Raw genomic sequence first — 14,371 nt, 5'->3', positions numbered from 1 at the left:
TTTGCATTTAAGCGCATATCTTACGTTCGGGACATCTCCGGACATCCAAAAATTTTTGTAATCATTAAAATATTTTATTTTAGTGATTGGAATGCTGAAACTTCATTCGTTTCGCAATTTGGGTCGTTTTCACGTTCGTTACGATTTCCGTCGTAATTAACCGAACAACGTAACCGTACAGCCAAACGAGCCGACATCCTTGACATTTCGAAGCATATTTCAAGTTCCCTATGCTTTAACATCCTTATGGAGCTTGAAAATTGGTTTGACGGGTGTTAGAAGTGCCAAAACGCATCAAAAATCAAGTTTGGAGTCACAGGGGCCTGTTCTGCCAATTTGTGAAACTTACTGCCAGCAACCAGGTGCCATACGGACCGTATAGGTCTGCTTACGGTCCGTAAGCCCTCCCCAGATTAGTAGAAACCATTTTTCTTAAACCCCGCTGCTTGTACCTTGTTTCCTTTGCTTGTTTTCAATCTTGTGGGCATGTTTGATGGTTTATCAAGCTCCAAATCAGGCTCCAACAAATGTATGGCCATGATCAAGCTTAGAAACAAGTGGAATGATCTTAGAACTTCAAGATTTCTATAAGTAGCAAGGCCCTTTCACCATTTTCCTCACACATTTGATTCAAACCTGCTCTAAGTTGGAGTTCTACACTTCATACCTGAGCAATTTGAATCAAATCTTCTTAGCTTGGACCTCTTGTAAGTTACTTTCTTGCCTTTTATGCATTTCAAGCATGAAAGTAAAACAGTGTTTGACTTTCTGATTTGACCAGTCTTTGGTCAACACAAAGTTCGTTTGAACTTTGCAATGTGGGTGTAATCAAGATGGTTATAGTCCCTTGTGACTATACCTACTGATTACCACGTTGATTAGGCGTAGTGACGAGTCATAGTTTCTGTCAAAATACGTGTTTATGCGTATTTTGCAACGAAGCTATCTTTGGGTATCAAAACACTTTGTTTTGATATCAAACCTGTTTTCTAACTTAGTTAAGCATGTTAACATGTTTAACTCGTCACTTTTAGTTTAGTGCTTATATAGGGTCGTAAGATAAGTGGTCTAAACAACCGCTTAGACTTTCGAACCCAACCCGTTTGGTCGATCATTAAGATCCGACCAAACACATTTTGTGACCATAGTTGTATAGGGAATAACCTTCCGAGGTTATACCTTATGGTCACCTAGTTAACTTAGTTGTATGATAGGTAGTTTATATGCCTTAGGAAAATGACCAAAATGCCCTTTTTGCGCATAACTTCATTTTAAGCATATGTAACTTAACTTTTGCCACATAAACTGATTATTAAACATGTTAGGGCATATAATACTTGTCATAGGACTAGTTAGGCTACTCGTTTGCGCTTTTTTCGTAAATGACGCATCAAAGTAGCATAAGCTACCTAAACGGGTCATAACGGGTCATAAGCACTTAGGATAGGTTCTGATTTAGAATGTAGGCTTTGTTAAACCATATTACATGAGTTCCTATACTCATTTAGTTTACGATACCTCATTTTATCCGATCTTCCGATTTAAGCCCGGATTATTAACGTAGTTACCTATATTATGTGCCGATTGATTCCGTGATCCTTCTAGCTTTGTTTGGTTGTAATCTCAAGACTTCTAAGCATTATCAAGTGAGTACATAGTTCCCCTCTTTTACTGTTTTCAAATATTTGGGATGAAACATGTGTGCCTACTTGGTACTTTCATGTTTATCATGCTTTCATGACATATACTTGCTATGTTCATTAGTACACATATAGTACATGATTTCATTTATGAATTGCTATGTATGTTTACTTGGCATGTGATGTGCGTGAAGTGTGTTATATTTTTGATGTATATTTAAGCCCTTTTTACACTTTTAGCCAAGTTTTAAATTTATAAAACACGATATTCACTAACACTAAACACACATATGGGCAAGTGCACCCATCGTTGACGTAGTATAGTGTTGGTAAGATACCGAGGTCGTCCTAGGACACAAGAGCTTTTAATACCGGTTTATCCTCAACGTCTAATCAAATCAAAAAGTGAGAAAAATGTTTTTTAAGCTAAGAAAATAAAAACTAACTAAATGCTGAAAAATAAAAATAAAATAAAAACAGATAGACAAGATGAATCACTTGGATCCGACACGTGTATTAGTATAACCTTTGATTATTTTCGCACTTTTGCACTTGTTTAAGAGATTATCTTAGTTATTGTAGTAGGCCCCTCTTTTGAAGGCGACGTTACCCTCAACCCAGTAGTTTGAGTCAGCAAGGATACAATCCTAAAGGGTCGGATTATTGAAAGATAATGAATTAAGTTATTAATGCAAATTGTGGTAGGCCCCGCTTTCGGCGGTGACGTTACCCTCGGCTAAGTAGTCTGAGTCAGCAGGGATACAGTCCTAAATAGCCGGGTTATAGTATTAATAGTAGTTAACTTATGAGGGGGTCAAAGAGTTTGGATCCCCGCCATCCAATACCTATGGGCATTGAAGGAGATCCTACTAAATTTGACCCAGGTCCCAAGCAGGACCTCTAAACGCTGAACAAGGGCAAGACCCTTACCAAACCGTTCCCTTAACCCCCGACCAGGTAGCCAACATACCTCCATATAGACCGTGGAGATATGAATGGTGAAAATCTTTTATTTTATATAGACAGTAAAATAATGCCAAGACACCACGGACAAACGATAAGGAAAGATCACTTTCAACATAAGCAACTAGTTATTAAAGTCATTAATACAAAACCAAATAAAAAGTGCAAAAGATTAAAAATAAAAAGTATTATACTAAACACTTGTCTTCACCAAGTGATGTAAGAGACTTAGGCAAACATGGCCTTGATTGTCAAGAACTCTTACGATCAATCTTGGATCCCGAGACGACTCACACACTCTACGATGGACAATGGATGATGGTGGTGGATGATGGTGTTATGGTGGTGGTGGGTGGTGGATGAAGTGTGAGAGAGGTGGTGTGCCAAGGGATAAGATGGAATGAAACCAAGCACTCCTATTTATAGGCTGAACAGAAGGCTGGGCACGGCCCCGTGTCCGCTGGACACGCCCCCGTGCCCGTCTGACACTCTCTCTCCTCATTAATTGTAATTCGCAATTACAATTAATGCGCCTGCTGTACTTTCACCACGCCCCCATGCCCGCTGGACACGGCCCCGTGGTAGGCAATGGAAGCTTCTATAAGTTTGTCTTTTATGCTGCTTCTTGGGCACGGCCCCGTGCTGGCTGAGCACGGGGCGTGTTCAGACTTCTGCTTTCTCTTCTTTGCCTTGGAGGATGCCGTTGAGGGTCCGGGCAGTCTACTTTTATTCCTTTTCTTGTATTTATGCTAGAATTAGTTGTCTTTTTGCTTCTTTTGTGAATTTGAGCTCATTTCATCCTGAAAATACAAAAGAAAGACAAAAACACTCTTTTTCCAACATTAGTACTTAAAAAGGGTTAGTTTTATGCCTTAATTGATGTGATTTATATGTTGTATTTTACACACATCAAATACCCCCACACTTGAACTTTTGCTTGTCCTCAAGCAAAACTCTTTAAATGTGGCTTACACTCCCAAATGGAATAGGTAGAAGAGAAAGTTTTTGGCTTGTCATAGAGTGTCGGGAATCCAAGATCTTTGTAAGTTTTATTTTTATTTATTTACAATCCTATTCGTTATGATTTATTTAGAACGTTTCACAAGATAAATTACTTATTCGGGCATAGCATGCCTTATTAAAATTCCATTTATATACAAGTTCACATACCTCACGGGAGATCACTCAACACTCGGCCGAAGGTGTAATTTTTTTAGTGAATCACTCGAGAGCGGCATGGAACTTACGCCTTCCATAGGCTTGCCAAGCAATCAATCCTCCTCCTTTTTAACTTTTTACCTTTGTAAATATCAAGAGGACTTTTTGGGTGAAGGGTTAGGCTTGGGTTAAAGGTGGGTGGTTGGGTTAGTGGTTAGTAAAAGGGCGAAAATCGTAAAAAGCGTCGGTTTTCGTGACACACCTTGTTTTTAGTGACTTTTTATTTTGAAGTATTTCTCCAAACAAGCTTTTATATAGCTTTTGTTTGTTTTTGACTTCATCATTTTTTTTTGATAAGTCACATAAAATAGCGAGCTTACGAAAAACCGAGCTTGTTACTAAAATAAAGGGTGAAAAATAAAAAAAAGGGTTTTTGGTGGGTTAAAAGGGTTTTAGGGTAATGAAATGAAAGGTTTAGGCTCAAAGGGGCAAACTAGGGGGATTTTGGGTAGGTGGTAAAAAAATGAAAAATAATGGTGTAGAAAAAAAAAATATGGTTAGTCCTAATGCCTCCATCACTTACTTACTTGGGTTTAAGTTGGTAAGGACCGGGAATGTATCGTCGTGGCAAGTTCTAGAGTTGTAAGAACCAAGCGGCTATTCACACAAGAAACGAAAAATGAGCATTTAGTCTAAAGATGTATATTTGTATGCTCAATAAAGGCTCAAAACTCACTTTTGTGGGAATGGGTTTTTAATGCGATCAAGTATATATAATCGAATTTTTAACTAGACTTGTTATGCCGTTTCGTAATTTTCTTATGTTGGTTCTTTGTTATCACGACGCTATCGGTTGTAAATTTGTAAAAATATAACCTTTTTAGAACTTGTTATTCCCAAATTAAACCAAGACAAGTAAAAAAAAAAAAAAACGAAAAGTTTTTGAAAAAAATTTGGGGTGTTTAGCGGTTCCAATAGAGTTTTGTGTAAGGCTTGTAATTAGGATTTGCAAAATTCAAGGTTTTAGCATCCCCCCACACTTAAATTACACATTGTCCTCAATGTGTCCCAAAAATAAGGTTTTCGGTTGATTAGAATGTGTAAAAGTGGGTTAAAAAGCAAAGATTTATGTTACTGGCATCCTGGACACGGCCCCGTGGTGACCGGGCACGGCCCCGTGGTCAGGTGCCAGTAACAGAAATTAAAGAACTAAGACAGAAGCCTGGACACGGGGGCGTGTCCACTGAACACGGCCCGTGTCCAGTTACCTGAACTGGGCGTTTTTCTGTAGGTGGCTCAGCACGGGGCCGTGTTGGTTGGGCATGGCCCGTGTTGAGCCTTCTGTGATGGACATTTGTGTCGGGTTGCTCTGTTCTTTGTGCATGGGGCCATTTTTCTCGTTCCTTTTTTCATCCATTACCACCATGAGTGTGTTTTATTCTGCAAATTAAAACTAAAAGATTAAACTAAACTAAGGATAGTTCCGTGGAATGCCTCCGTGGTGCGCCACGTTTATAAGGGTCCTTGGCTAGACCCAATGGGAGGTTATATGTTTTCTAAGTGGGATGCCTGGCATCCCATGTTACACCGTCGGAGAGCAGCATCCAAGCTCGAATCAATAACCTTCATGTAATTGACCGGGTCGTCGTCCTCTATTCTCTTCCCAACTCCGAACTTCACTTCATCATCCCCATACCTCAAGGTGAGTGTCCCGTCATTCATATCTACCACTGCTTGGGCGGTGGCAAGGAAGGGTCTCCCTAGTTTGAGGGGGACCTCGGTGTCTTCCTCCATATCGAGTATGACAAAGTCAGCTGGATAAACGAATCTGCTTACCTTTACCAAGACATTCTCGATGACACCTTGTGGGAATTTGACGGATCGATCAGCGAGTTGTATGCTCATTTTTGTAGGGCTCGTGGTTCCTAAGCCGAGTCTTTTGAACATTGATGAGGGCATGAGGTTAATGCTAGCCCCAAGGTCGGCTAAGGCATTACGAACGGGTAATTCCCCTATTGAGCAGGGAATCGTGAAGCTTCCGGGATCGATTTTCTTTTGGGGAAGTTTATTGAGTACGAGGGCGGAGCATTCTTCGCCTAAATTGACTAATTGCAAACTTTCAATTTTCTTTTTATGTGTAAGGAAGTCCCTCATGAATTTAGAGTACTTGGGCATTTGGGTTAGGACTTCGATAAAAGGAATATTGACATGCAATTGTTTTAACAGACTTTCGAACTTTGCGAATTGCTCATTGGTCTTTTGACGAATTATCCTACCGGGGTATGGAACTCGAGGACCCTTGGTAGGCTCTGGTGACGGAGGGGAGTTCTTTTCCTGCAGAGGTGTGGGTACTGTTTCTTCCGTTGGTGGTGGCACTTCTGCAGGCCCTACGGTGCGGTTCCGTAGTGTGATGAAGTGAACTTGCGCTTTTGGGTTCGTTTCGGTATTGCTAGGTAATGCGCCTTGCGGTCTCTCGGCAAAATTTTGAGCTATTTGATTTAATTGTTTTTCTATGTTTTGAATACTAGCTTGTTGATTTCTAAAATTTGATTCTAATTGTAGAAATCTTTCCGAGTTTTTCTTATCAGTGTCGGAGACGAGGCGAGATACAGTATCTTCGAGCCTTTCTCGTCCACTTTGTTGTTGAGTGAAATTTTGTGACTCATTTCTTGGTTGCTGAAAGTTTGTTCGTTGGGTTTGTTGGTTACTACTATTGCCGGGTTCCCTCCAACCAAGGTTTGGGTGGTTTCGCCATCCTTGGTTGTAAGTTCCCGTTGGGGGACCCGACGGCCTAGGTCTATTATCAATGTAGTTTACCATTTCTTGTTGATCGTCTGTTTCTTTCATGCAACTCCAATTTTCATGTGACCCACCACACCCTTCACAAGCCATAACCGAGACTGTTTTTGTCATTTCCAATTTTTTTTATCTTTGAAGAAAGGGCCTCGATTTGGGCTTGTAAAGAAGTGCTTTCATCGACCTTATGGGCGCCCGGGGCGATAGACTTATTTCCCCGGGGGTGTGCCATTGAAAATTGGTTTGAGCAATTTCCTCAATTTGATTATATATTTCGTGTGGGCGTCGATTACCTAAAAGTCCCCCGGAGCTAGAATCAAGTGTCTACCTAGTGTGTGGCAACAATCCATTATAGAAAGTGGATACTTGTTGCCATATTGCGAGGCCGTGATGGGGACACTTGCGTAATAGCTCCTTGAACCTTTCCCAAGTTTCATATAAGGATTCCCCGTCCTCTTGTGAATATGTATTAATTTCAGTCATTAACTTAGCAGTTTTAGCGGGAGGGAAATACTTATATAGAAATTTTTGGGCTAGTTCATCCCAGGTGTTTACCGATCCAGCTGGGAGGGCGTTGAGCCAAGCTTTCGCTCGGTCTTTTAGTGAGAAGGGAAACATACGGAGGCGGATGGCGTCGTTTGATGCTCCATTGATCCGAAAGGTATCACATATTTCCAAGAAATTAGTTATATGTAGATGGGGATCCTCGTCCGCAAGCCCGTGGAAGGTTGCGGAGTTTTGGAGCATTTGTATCAAATGCGGCCGAAGTTCAAAGTTATTAACTTCGACATTCGGAGCATTGATAGCGGCGCCTAGATTACCTACGGTGGGTCGTAGGTAATCCATAAGGGTACGTTGGTCCGCCATTGGAGGTGGGTCACCCGAAACCTTCTCTTGGTTTTTGGCTTTTAACCTTTTTCTGAGAAAGCGTTCGGGTTCTTCTAGTGGTTCTTTTATGTCTTTATTGGAACTGGAGCTCATACACTACGTGAGGTTGGCGTCGGGTTCCAAGTCCTGCAATAAAAACAGAAAAGAATGTTGGTCAGAAGGTTCACCACGGCCCCGTGTTTAGCGAACACGGCCCGTGGTCGGAGTTTCAGTGATTGTTTTCCAGATCCCAGTTACTGGAAGTTGGACACGGCCCCGTGTTGCACCGGCACGGCCCCGTGATCAGCCTTCTGTAACTTGGAAAACAAAAACTGCCAGTAACGATGCTGGGCACGGCCCGTGTCCGACCAGGCACGGCCCGTGCTGAGCCCTGCAGAAGCTGAAAATCCTAAAAATTAAAAAGAAAAATAAAAATATGATTAGGCCGTTGATTCCTAACTTTCTTAAAATCCTTGTGTCCCCGGCAGCGGCGCCAAAAACTTGATGTGCGTGAAGTGTGTTATATTTTTGATGTATATTTAAGCCCTTTTTACACTTTTAGCCAAGTTTTAAATTTATAAAACACGATATTCACTAACACTAAACACACATATGGGTAAGTGCACCCATCGTTGACGTAGTATAGTGTTGGTAAGATACCGAGGTCGTCCAAGGACACAAGAGCTTTTAATACCGGTTTATCCTCAACGTCTAATCAAATCAAAAAGTGAGAAAAATGTTTTTTAAGCTAAGAAAATAAAAACTAACTAAATGCTGAAAAATAAAAATAAAATAAAAACAGATAGACAAGATGAATCACTTGGATCCGACACGTGTATTAGTATAACCTTTGATTATTTTCGCACTTTTGCACTTGTTTAAGAGATTATCTTAGTTATTGTAGTAGGCCCCTCTTTTGAAGACGACGTTACCCTCAACCCAGTGGTTTGAGTCAGCAAGGATACAATCCTAAAGGGTCGGATTATTGAAAGATAATGAATTAAGTTATTAATGCAAATTGTGGTAGGCCCCGCTTTCGGCGGTGACGTTACCCTCGGCTAAGTAGTCTGAGTCAGCAGGGATACAGTCCTAAATAGCCGGGTTATAGTATTAATAGTAGTTAACTTATGAGGGGGTCAAAGAGTTTGGATCCCCGCCATCCAATACCTATGGGCATTGAAGGAGATCCTACTAAATTTGACCCAGGTCCCAAGCAGGACCTCTAAACGCTGAACAAGGGCAAGACCCTTACCAAACCGTTCCCTTAACCCCCGACCAGGTAGCCAACATACCTCCATATAGACCGTGGAGATATGAATGGTGAAAATCTTTTATTTTATATAGACAGTAAAATAATGCCAAGACACCACAGACAAACGATAAGGAAAGATCACCTTCAACATAAGCAACTAGTTATTAAAGTCATTAATACAAAACCAAATAAAAAGTGCAAAAGATTAAAAATAAAAAGTATTATACTAAACACTTGTCTTCACCAAGTGATGTAAGAGACTTAGGCAAACATGGCCTTGATTGTCAAGAACTCTTACGATCAATCTTGGATCCTGAGATGACTCACACACTCTACGATGGACAATGGATGATGGTGGTGGATGATGGTGTTATGGTGGTGGTGGGTGGTGGATGAAGTGTGAGAGAGGTGGTGTGCCAAGGGATGAGATGGAATGAAACCAAGCACTCCTATTTATAGGCTGAACAGAAGGCTGGGCACGGCCCCGTGTCCGCTGGACACGCCCCCGTGCCCGTCTGACACTCTCTCTCCTCATTAATTGTAATTCGCAATTACAATTAATGCGCCTGCTGTACTTTCACCACGCCCCCGTGCCCGCTGGACACGGCCCCGTGGTGGGCAATGGAAGCTTCTATAAGTTTGTCTTTTATGCTGCTTCTTGGGCACGGCCCCGTGCTGGCTGAGCACGGGGCGTGTTCAGACTTCTGCTTTCTCTTCTTTGCCTTGGAGGATGCCGTTGAGGGTCCGGGCAGTCTACTTTTATTCCTTTTCTTGTATTTATGCTAGAATTAGTTGTCTTTTTGCTTCTTTTGTGAATTTGAGCTCATTTCATCCTGAAAATACAAAAGAAAGACAAAAACACTCTTTTTCCAACATTAGTACTTAAAAAGGGTTAGTTTTATGCCTTAATTGATGTGATTTATATGTTGTATTTTACACACATCAGCATGCTAGCACATTGATTTTCATAAATCCTTTTGTTGCATATGTTCACTCAGCATATGGACACATTGATTTCATAAACACTTTTGTTGCATATGTTCACTCAGCATATGGACACATTGATTTACATTACATTCCTGCTTCGTATATTCTTTTAGCATACTTAGTACATTGTTTTCACATAACATGCTTACATTTGGTATGACATTTGGTTTGTTTAACGAAACTGAAATACATTCATTAAAATTGATCACGCCGCTCGGTAGTATGTAGTGGTACCATAAGACTTGACAACTCCCATTCCTGAAATCCTAGGTTTGTTTGGACGTAAGTATTGTCAGAATCTGAAAACATTTTGATAAACTTTAACTTGTTATGGGTTTGTCCTTCAGTCTCAAGCTTGGATGTATACATAAAACATTACCACATAAATGTTCTTATCAGTAAAGCATTTATTTTACAAAACATAGCTTTTGACTTAAACTATGATTTATTCAAATACATGGTTTTGTGCCTTTTACCCGTGGTTTTAGTTGACACTTTTCACTTGCCATAGATTATACATTACATGATTTACATTTAACATTTGACATTGTTTACACATAAACATTTTGACATTGGTTTAAACAAGGTATTTTGGAAGTTTGTTTGGGTAAGTGATTTAAATAACGAGGCGTGTGTAATAGGACAAAAGCATGGTGGATACGCCACTGGTACCTCCTATATATAAGTGCTTTTATGATATTACATATCGTAGCGTTATTTAAACCATTTCAAGTTAGACATATTACATTTTACACAAATAACATATCTTCACAAAACATTGTTTTACAAACAACATATTTTATACAAACTCATTTTACTTGGTTATTCATTTAACCATACATGTTTCTTTTATATCATCTGATTTCTTATCGATTTTCGTATGATTTATAAAAGATAACACACTACAAGATTCATGACGAACTTTTGTTAAACACTTCTTTAAACTCACAAGTCATGAATCCTATTTTAACAAAACTTATGTATCTCACATGCATTTTTATGCTGAAGTACCTATTTTCACATGTGTTTCAGGTGCTGTTGTTAGATGATCATGATGCAAACATAGGATTGGACGAGGGCCTTAGTGACTTAAAACTATGAAAGACAGTTTAATTCTTGTTATGCTTCTGTAAATTCCGAGACAATGTAAACATATTATTAATTAATAAAACAAAACTTCAATTACCATGTGTTATGAATCAATGATTCTGTTACTCCACTCCCCGACATTTCCGCCGCGATTTGTTGTTTTACGCGGTCGGGGTGTGACAGAAGAGTTGGTATCAGAGCTCATGGTTATAGGGAATTAGGTTATTAGTAATGCTTTGACCTTGTCTATAACCTTCCTAGGACCCTAACGCAGTTTACTTGCGTTTAGATTCTAAAACAATACCGTCACCTATCTTTAGGTGACAACCATAACAAGAACACAAATTACAAATCCGTTTTGAAAACTAATCATCTATTCTAGGATGATTTATTATAAGGTTTTGAACCTTCAAAGTTTTCAAAATTTCGTCAAAGTTTGGGTCTTATAATGTGAACACGTGCAATCTGGAAGGGTGGATGCCTGTATTCCGAGTTTTCTGTCTAAGGCTTGAGTGTTCGTACAAATCCACATAATTGGGCCAGTCACTCTTACCTGGGAACTCTTGGGATGAGTGTCCACTTATAGGCTAAAGCATGTCTTCGCGATACATTAATATGACCCGCTTACTTTGATTTGTCACCATGTCGTCTGTTTGCCTTAGGTAACAAGCAAATGATCACAATCTTTATGTGTTGCCGATATATTTAAACATTCTGTTTTGATTATCCGATAACATCTCACTTGTTTCCTCCCATGTCTTCCATTACCTTTAGGATGTCTCTTCATTGCAGCAACACTCAAATGTCCGAACAGGCTGCTACGATTGCCCAACGAATAGGCGTAGTAATCCAAAAGACTGCTGAATTAGCTGTCGCCATGTCTCGTCTCAAGGATGAAGCCACCCAAGAGACACCAAAGGAAACAAAAGTCAAGCTTTCATGAAGATCAAGAAAGCGTAAAGCTTCAAAGAATCTTCCAGCAGTTGCTCCAAATCAAGCGGGACCTAGCCAGGTGGCAACACCACCAGCTAAGAAGCCATACAAGGGAACTGCTCCTTTGTGCAATCAATGCAATCGTCATCATCCGAATCAAACACCATGTTTCAAATGTACCCACTGTGGACGATGGGGACATTTGGTTAACACATGCCATTTTGCTATCCAAAACAAAACTGTTGCAAATCCTACTATTGCTCAGGCACCATACGAAGGAAAAGTGTAACACCCGTTCTTATAAATGATTTAACGTATATTTTGCGAAAATAATCATGTAATTAATGATTATATATACATCGGAAATACGGGTTTGTAAAAAAACTTTTACAACTTAAGTGATATACATAATGTGATTTAATTCGCCGTTTAGAATAACGACAAAACAATGTTGCGGAAGCTTTGTTTAATGTGTGTTCGGTTCTTGCTTGATGCTCGATCTTCATCCGGGACTCTCGACATTCACCTGTGATCAAAACCAACTTAAAGGTCAGCTTTGATAATTAATTAAACTAATACAACGGGGAAATTAGGAAAATCCAACATGGATAACTTAAACCCAAAACAAAAACTCATTTCTGACCTCCACCGTAACTTACGGTGGCACCGAAAGTTACGGTGGCCTCTGTGTTTCAATTATTCAACCGTACAACAGTAGGCATTTACCGTAACCAAATCATGTCCACCGTAACTTACGGTGGAACCGTAAGTTACGGTGACCCCTGCATCATTCCTTTCCTTTTTGTCGTTTTTGACACGAAAACTTTCGTATCTTTCAATCCGCTCGTCCGTTTAACCTACCGTTTCTTCCTACGTGTTTGTAATTTGATTCTCCATCATATGGAGTTAAAATCTAACATCCGGTTTAACAAAATTTCAGACTTTTAAGTATTTGGCTTATTACCCTTTTTGCCAACTTTTGACCCGTTCGTGATTTCATCATCACACTTGTGTATTTGACCTTTATATCTCATATACTTCTTCAACTTAATGTTATCTACCAAACTAGATTATAGTCCCCGGTTTATTACACAAATTAAACCCGTTTTCGTTTGTATGCTTATTTTGACCCGTTAAGGGTATTTATGCACTAAGGTCCCATAACATCCCTTTTATACTTATCTTAAGGATTTAATCTACCAAAACACTTATTTCCAACAACCTTTAAAGGTCGTTTGCCCGGTTTACCCAACAAGGGCATTTTAGTCAACTTTAGCCCCTCATTTACGACGAAGGGCATTTGCTACTTATGTGACCCAAAAAAAATGTATGTTTAACCACAATCGTATTTATACGTACCTGGCTCGGGTCAACCTAGTGACCCGTTTCAACACCTTGCATTTATTACCGATATTCTATGGCGACTCAATTATCCAAATTACTATTCGCTCATGTAAGACATGAGTTGACCACCACATTAGTTGATTTTGTCAAATGACGTTATTCCCACCATTTGACCCGTTCGATCTATATAACCTAACATTTTCATATGTAACAAAAACATGGTTTTTAATTACAAATCACACATCCGAACCATTTCGGATTTTCTCACTAGGTCCCTTTCTTTCTAAAGTCAATTTCCTATATTTTTAACCCATTCGGCTTATGCTATGGGTGTCCTTTGAAACTTATTTTACTTTAGTCAATACATGACTAAATTTCCATTTTTACCCATTTTCCATTACTAGTTATGCTATAAGGTAACTTTAAGAAAACTCTTAAACTATTAACCAATTCATGACTAGTTTACCATTTTGCCCCTTTTTTTTCACCATTAATCATGGTTTAAAATGTTTCTATTCGTTCCAACCCAATTCGTTTCGTGTTGGAACCCATAATTCGAACCAGATCCTTTGTTGTATTTATCGCCTATAAAATAAACACGTATACTACAAGTAGGTGTAAGTTTTACTTACCTTGCATCCGAAACATGCTTTTACTTCTTATTTGCTTCGTTTGACCCGCTTCCTTTCCAAGCCTCCACCTAGCTTGTCAAGCGTCAAACTATCATCATAATTCGTAAGACGATTAGTTTAGTCATTATTACTTACGACTATTCCATCTTACAAACTCTATGTCGGAACTACTATCCGACTTCAATGTTGGTTTATTTGACTTTCGACAATCAACTAACTTCAATCATATTACACGAACAATAAGTTCAATCAACATCACGTTTAGAACCCATATTATTCCGTATTACACGTAGTTAGTCGAGTTAGCCAATTACGCGTTTCTTTCATAATTTCATTATGTCAACATTCATTCGGGCATTTTAACAAACACCTAATGTGCATAATATCACTTATTTACTAAATAGTTCATAACTAGTTATCTTTACCAAGATTTACATCAACATATTCAAAACTCTATTGTCACACCCCCAAAATCCACCTGCGGATAACACCCGCTTCGAGGGCGTGACTGACCAGGATCCAGCCACCAATTATACCGAATACTTAAGTTGATAACAAAAGTAATACTTACTATTCATAAGCTTAGCAAATATTAAGTTCAGGGTTTAAAGTTTTAAGTTCAAAGCAGTAATAAGTAGCGGAAGCATAAGTAAGGTAGTTTAAAACAAAGTTCATGATTCAAAATGAGGTAACACCCAACACAAGGGTGA

The 14,371-nt window shown here is 39.3% G+C and overlaps 1 non-coding gene across 1 annotated transcript; it reads left to right on the top strand.

Moving 5' to 3' along the window:
- Positions 1-6,939: 6,939 nt before the first annotated feature.
- Positions 6,940-7,046, top strand: LOC118484465. Its single transcript, XR_004873576.1, has one exon. It is a non-coding gene; the product is annotated as a small nucleolar RNA R71 (small nucleolar RNA).
- The last annotated feature ends 7,325 nt before the right edge of the window (positions 7,047-14,371 follow it).

The sequence above is a fragment of the Helianthus annuus genome, chromosome 11 (assembly GCF_002127325.2).
Source record: "Helianthus annuus cultivar XRQ/B chromosome 11, HanXRQr2.0-SUNRISE, whole genome shotgun sequence".
NCBI classification, from domain to species: Eukaryota; Viridiplantae; Streptophyta; class Magnoliopsida; order Asterales; family Asteraceae; genus Helianthus; species Helianthus annuus.
The sequence above is the reverse complement of the archived record's forward strand: the minus strand, read 5'-3'. Positions and strand labels throughout refer to the sequence as shown.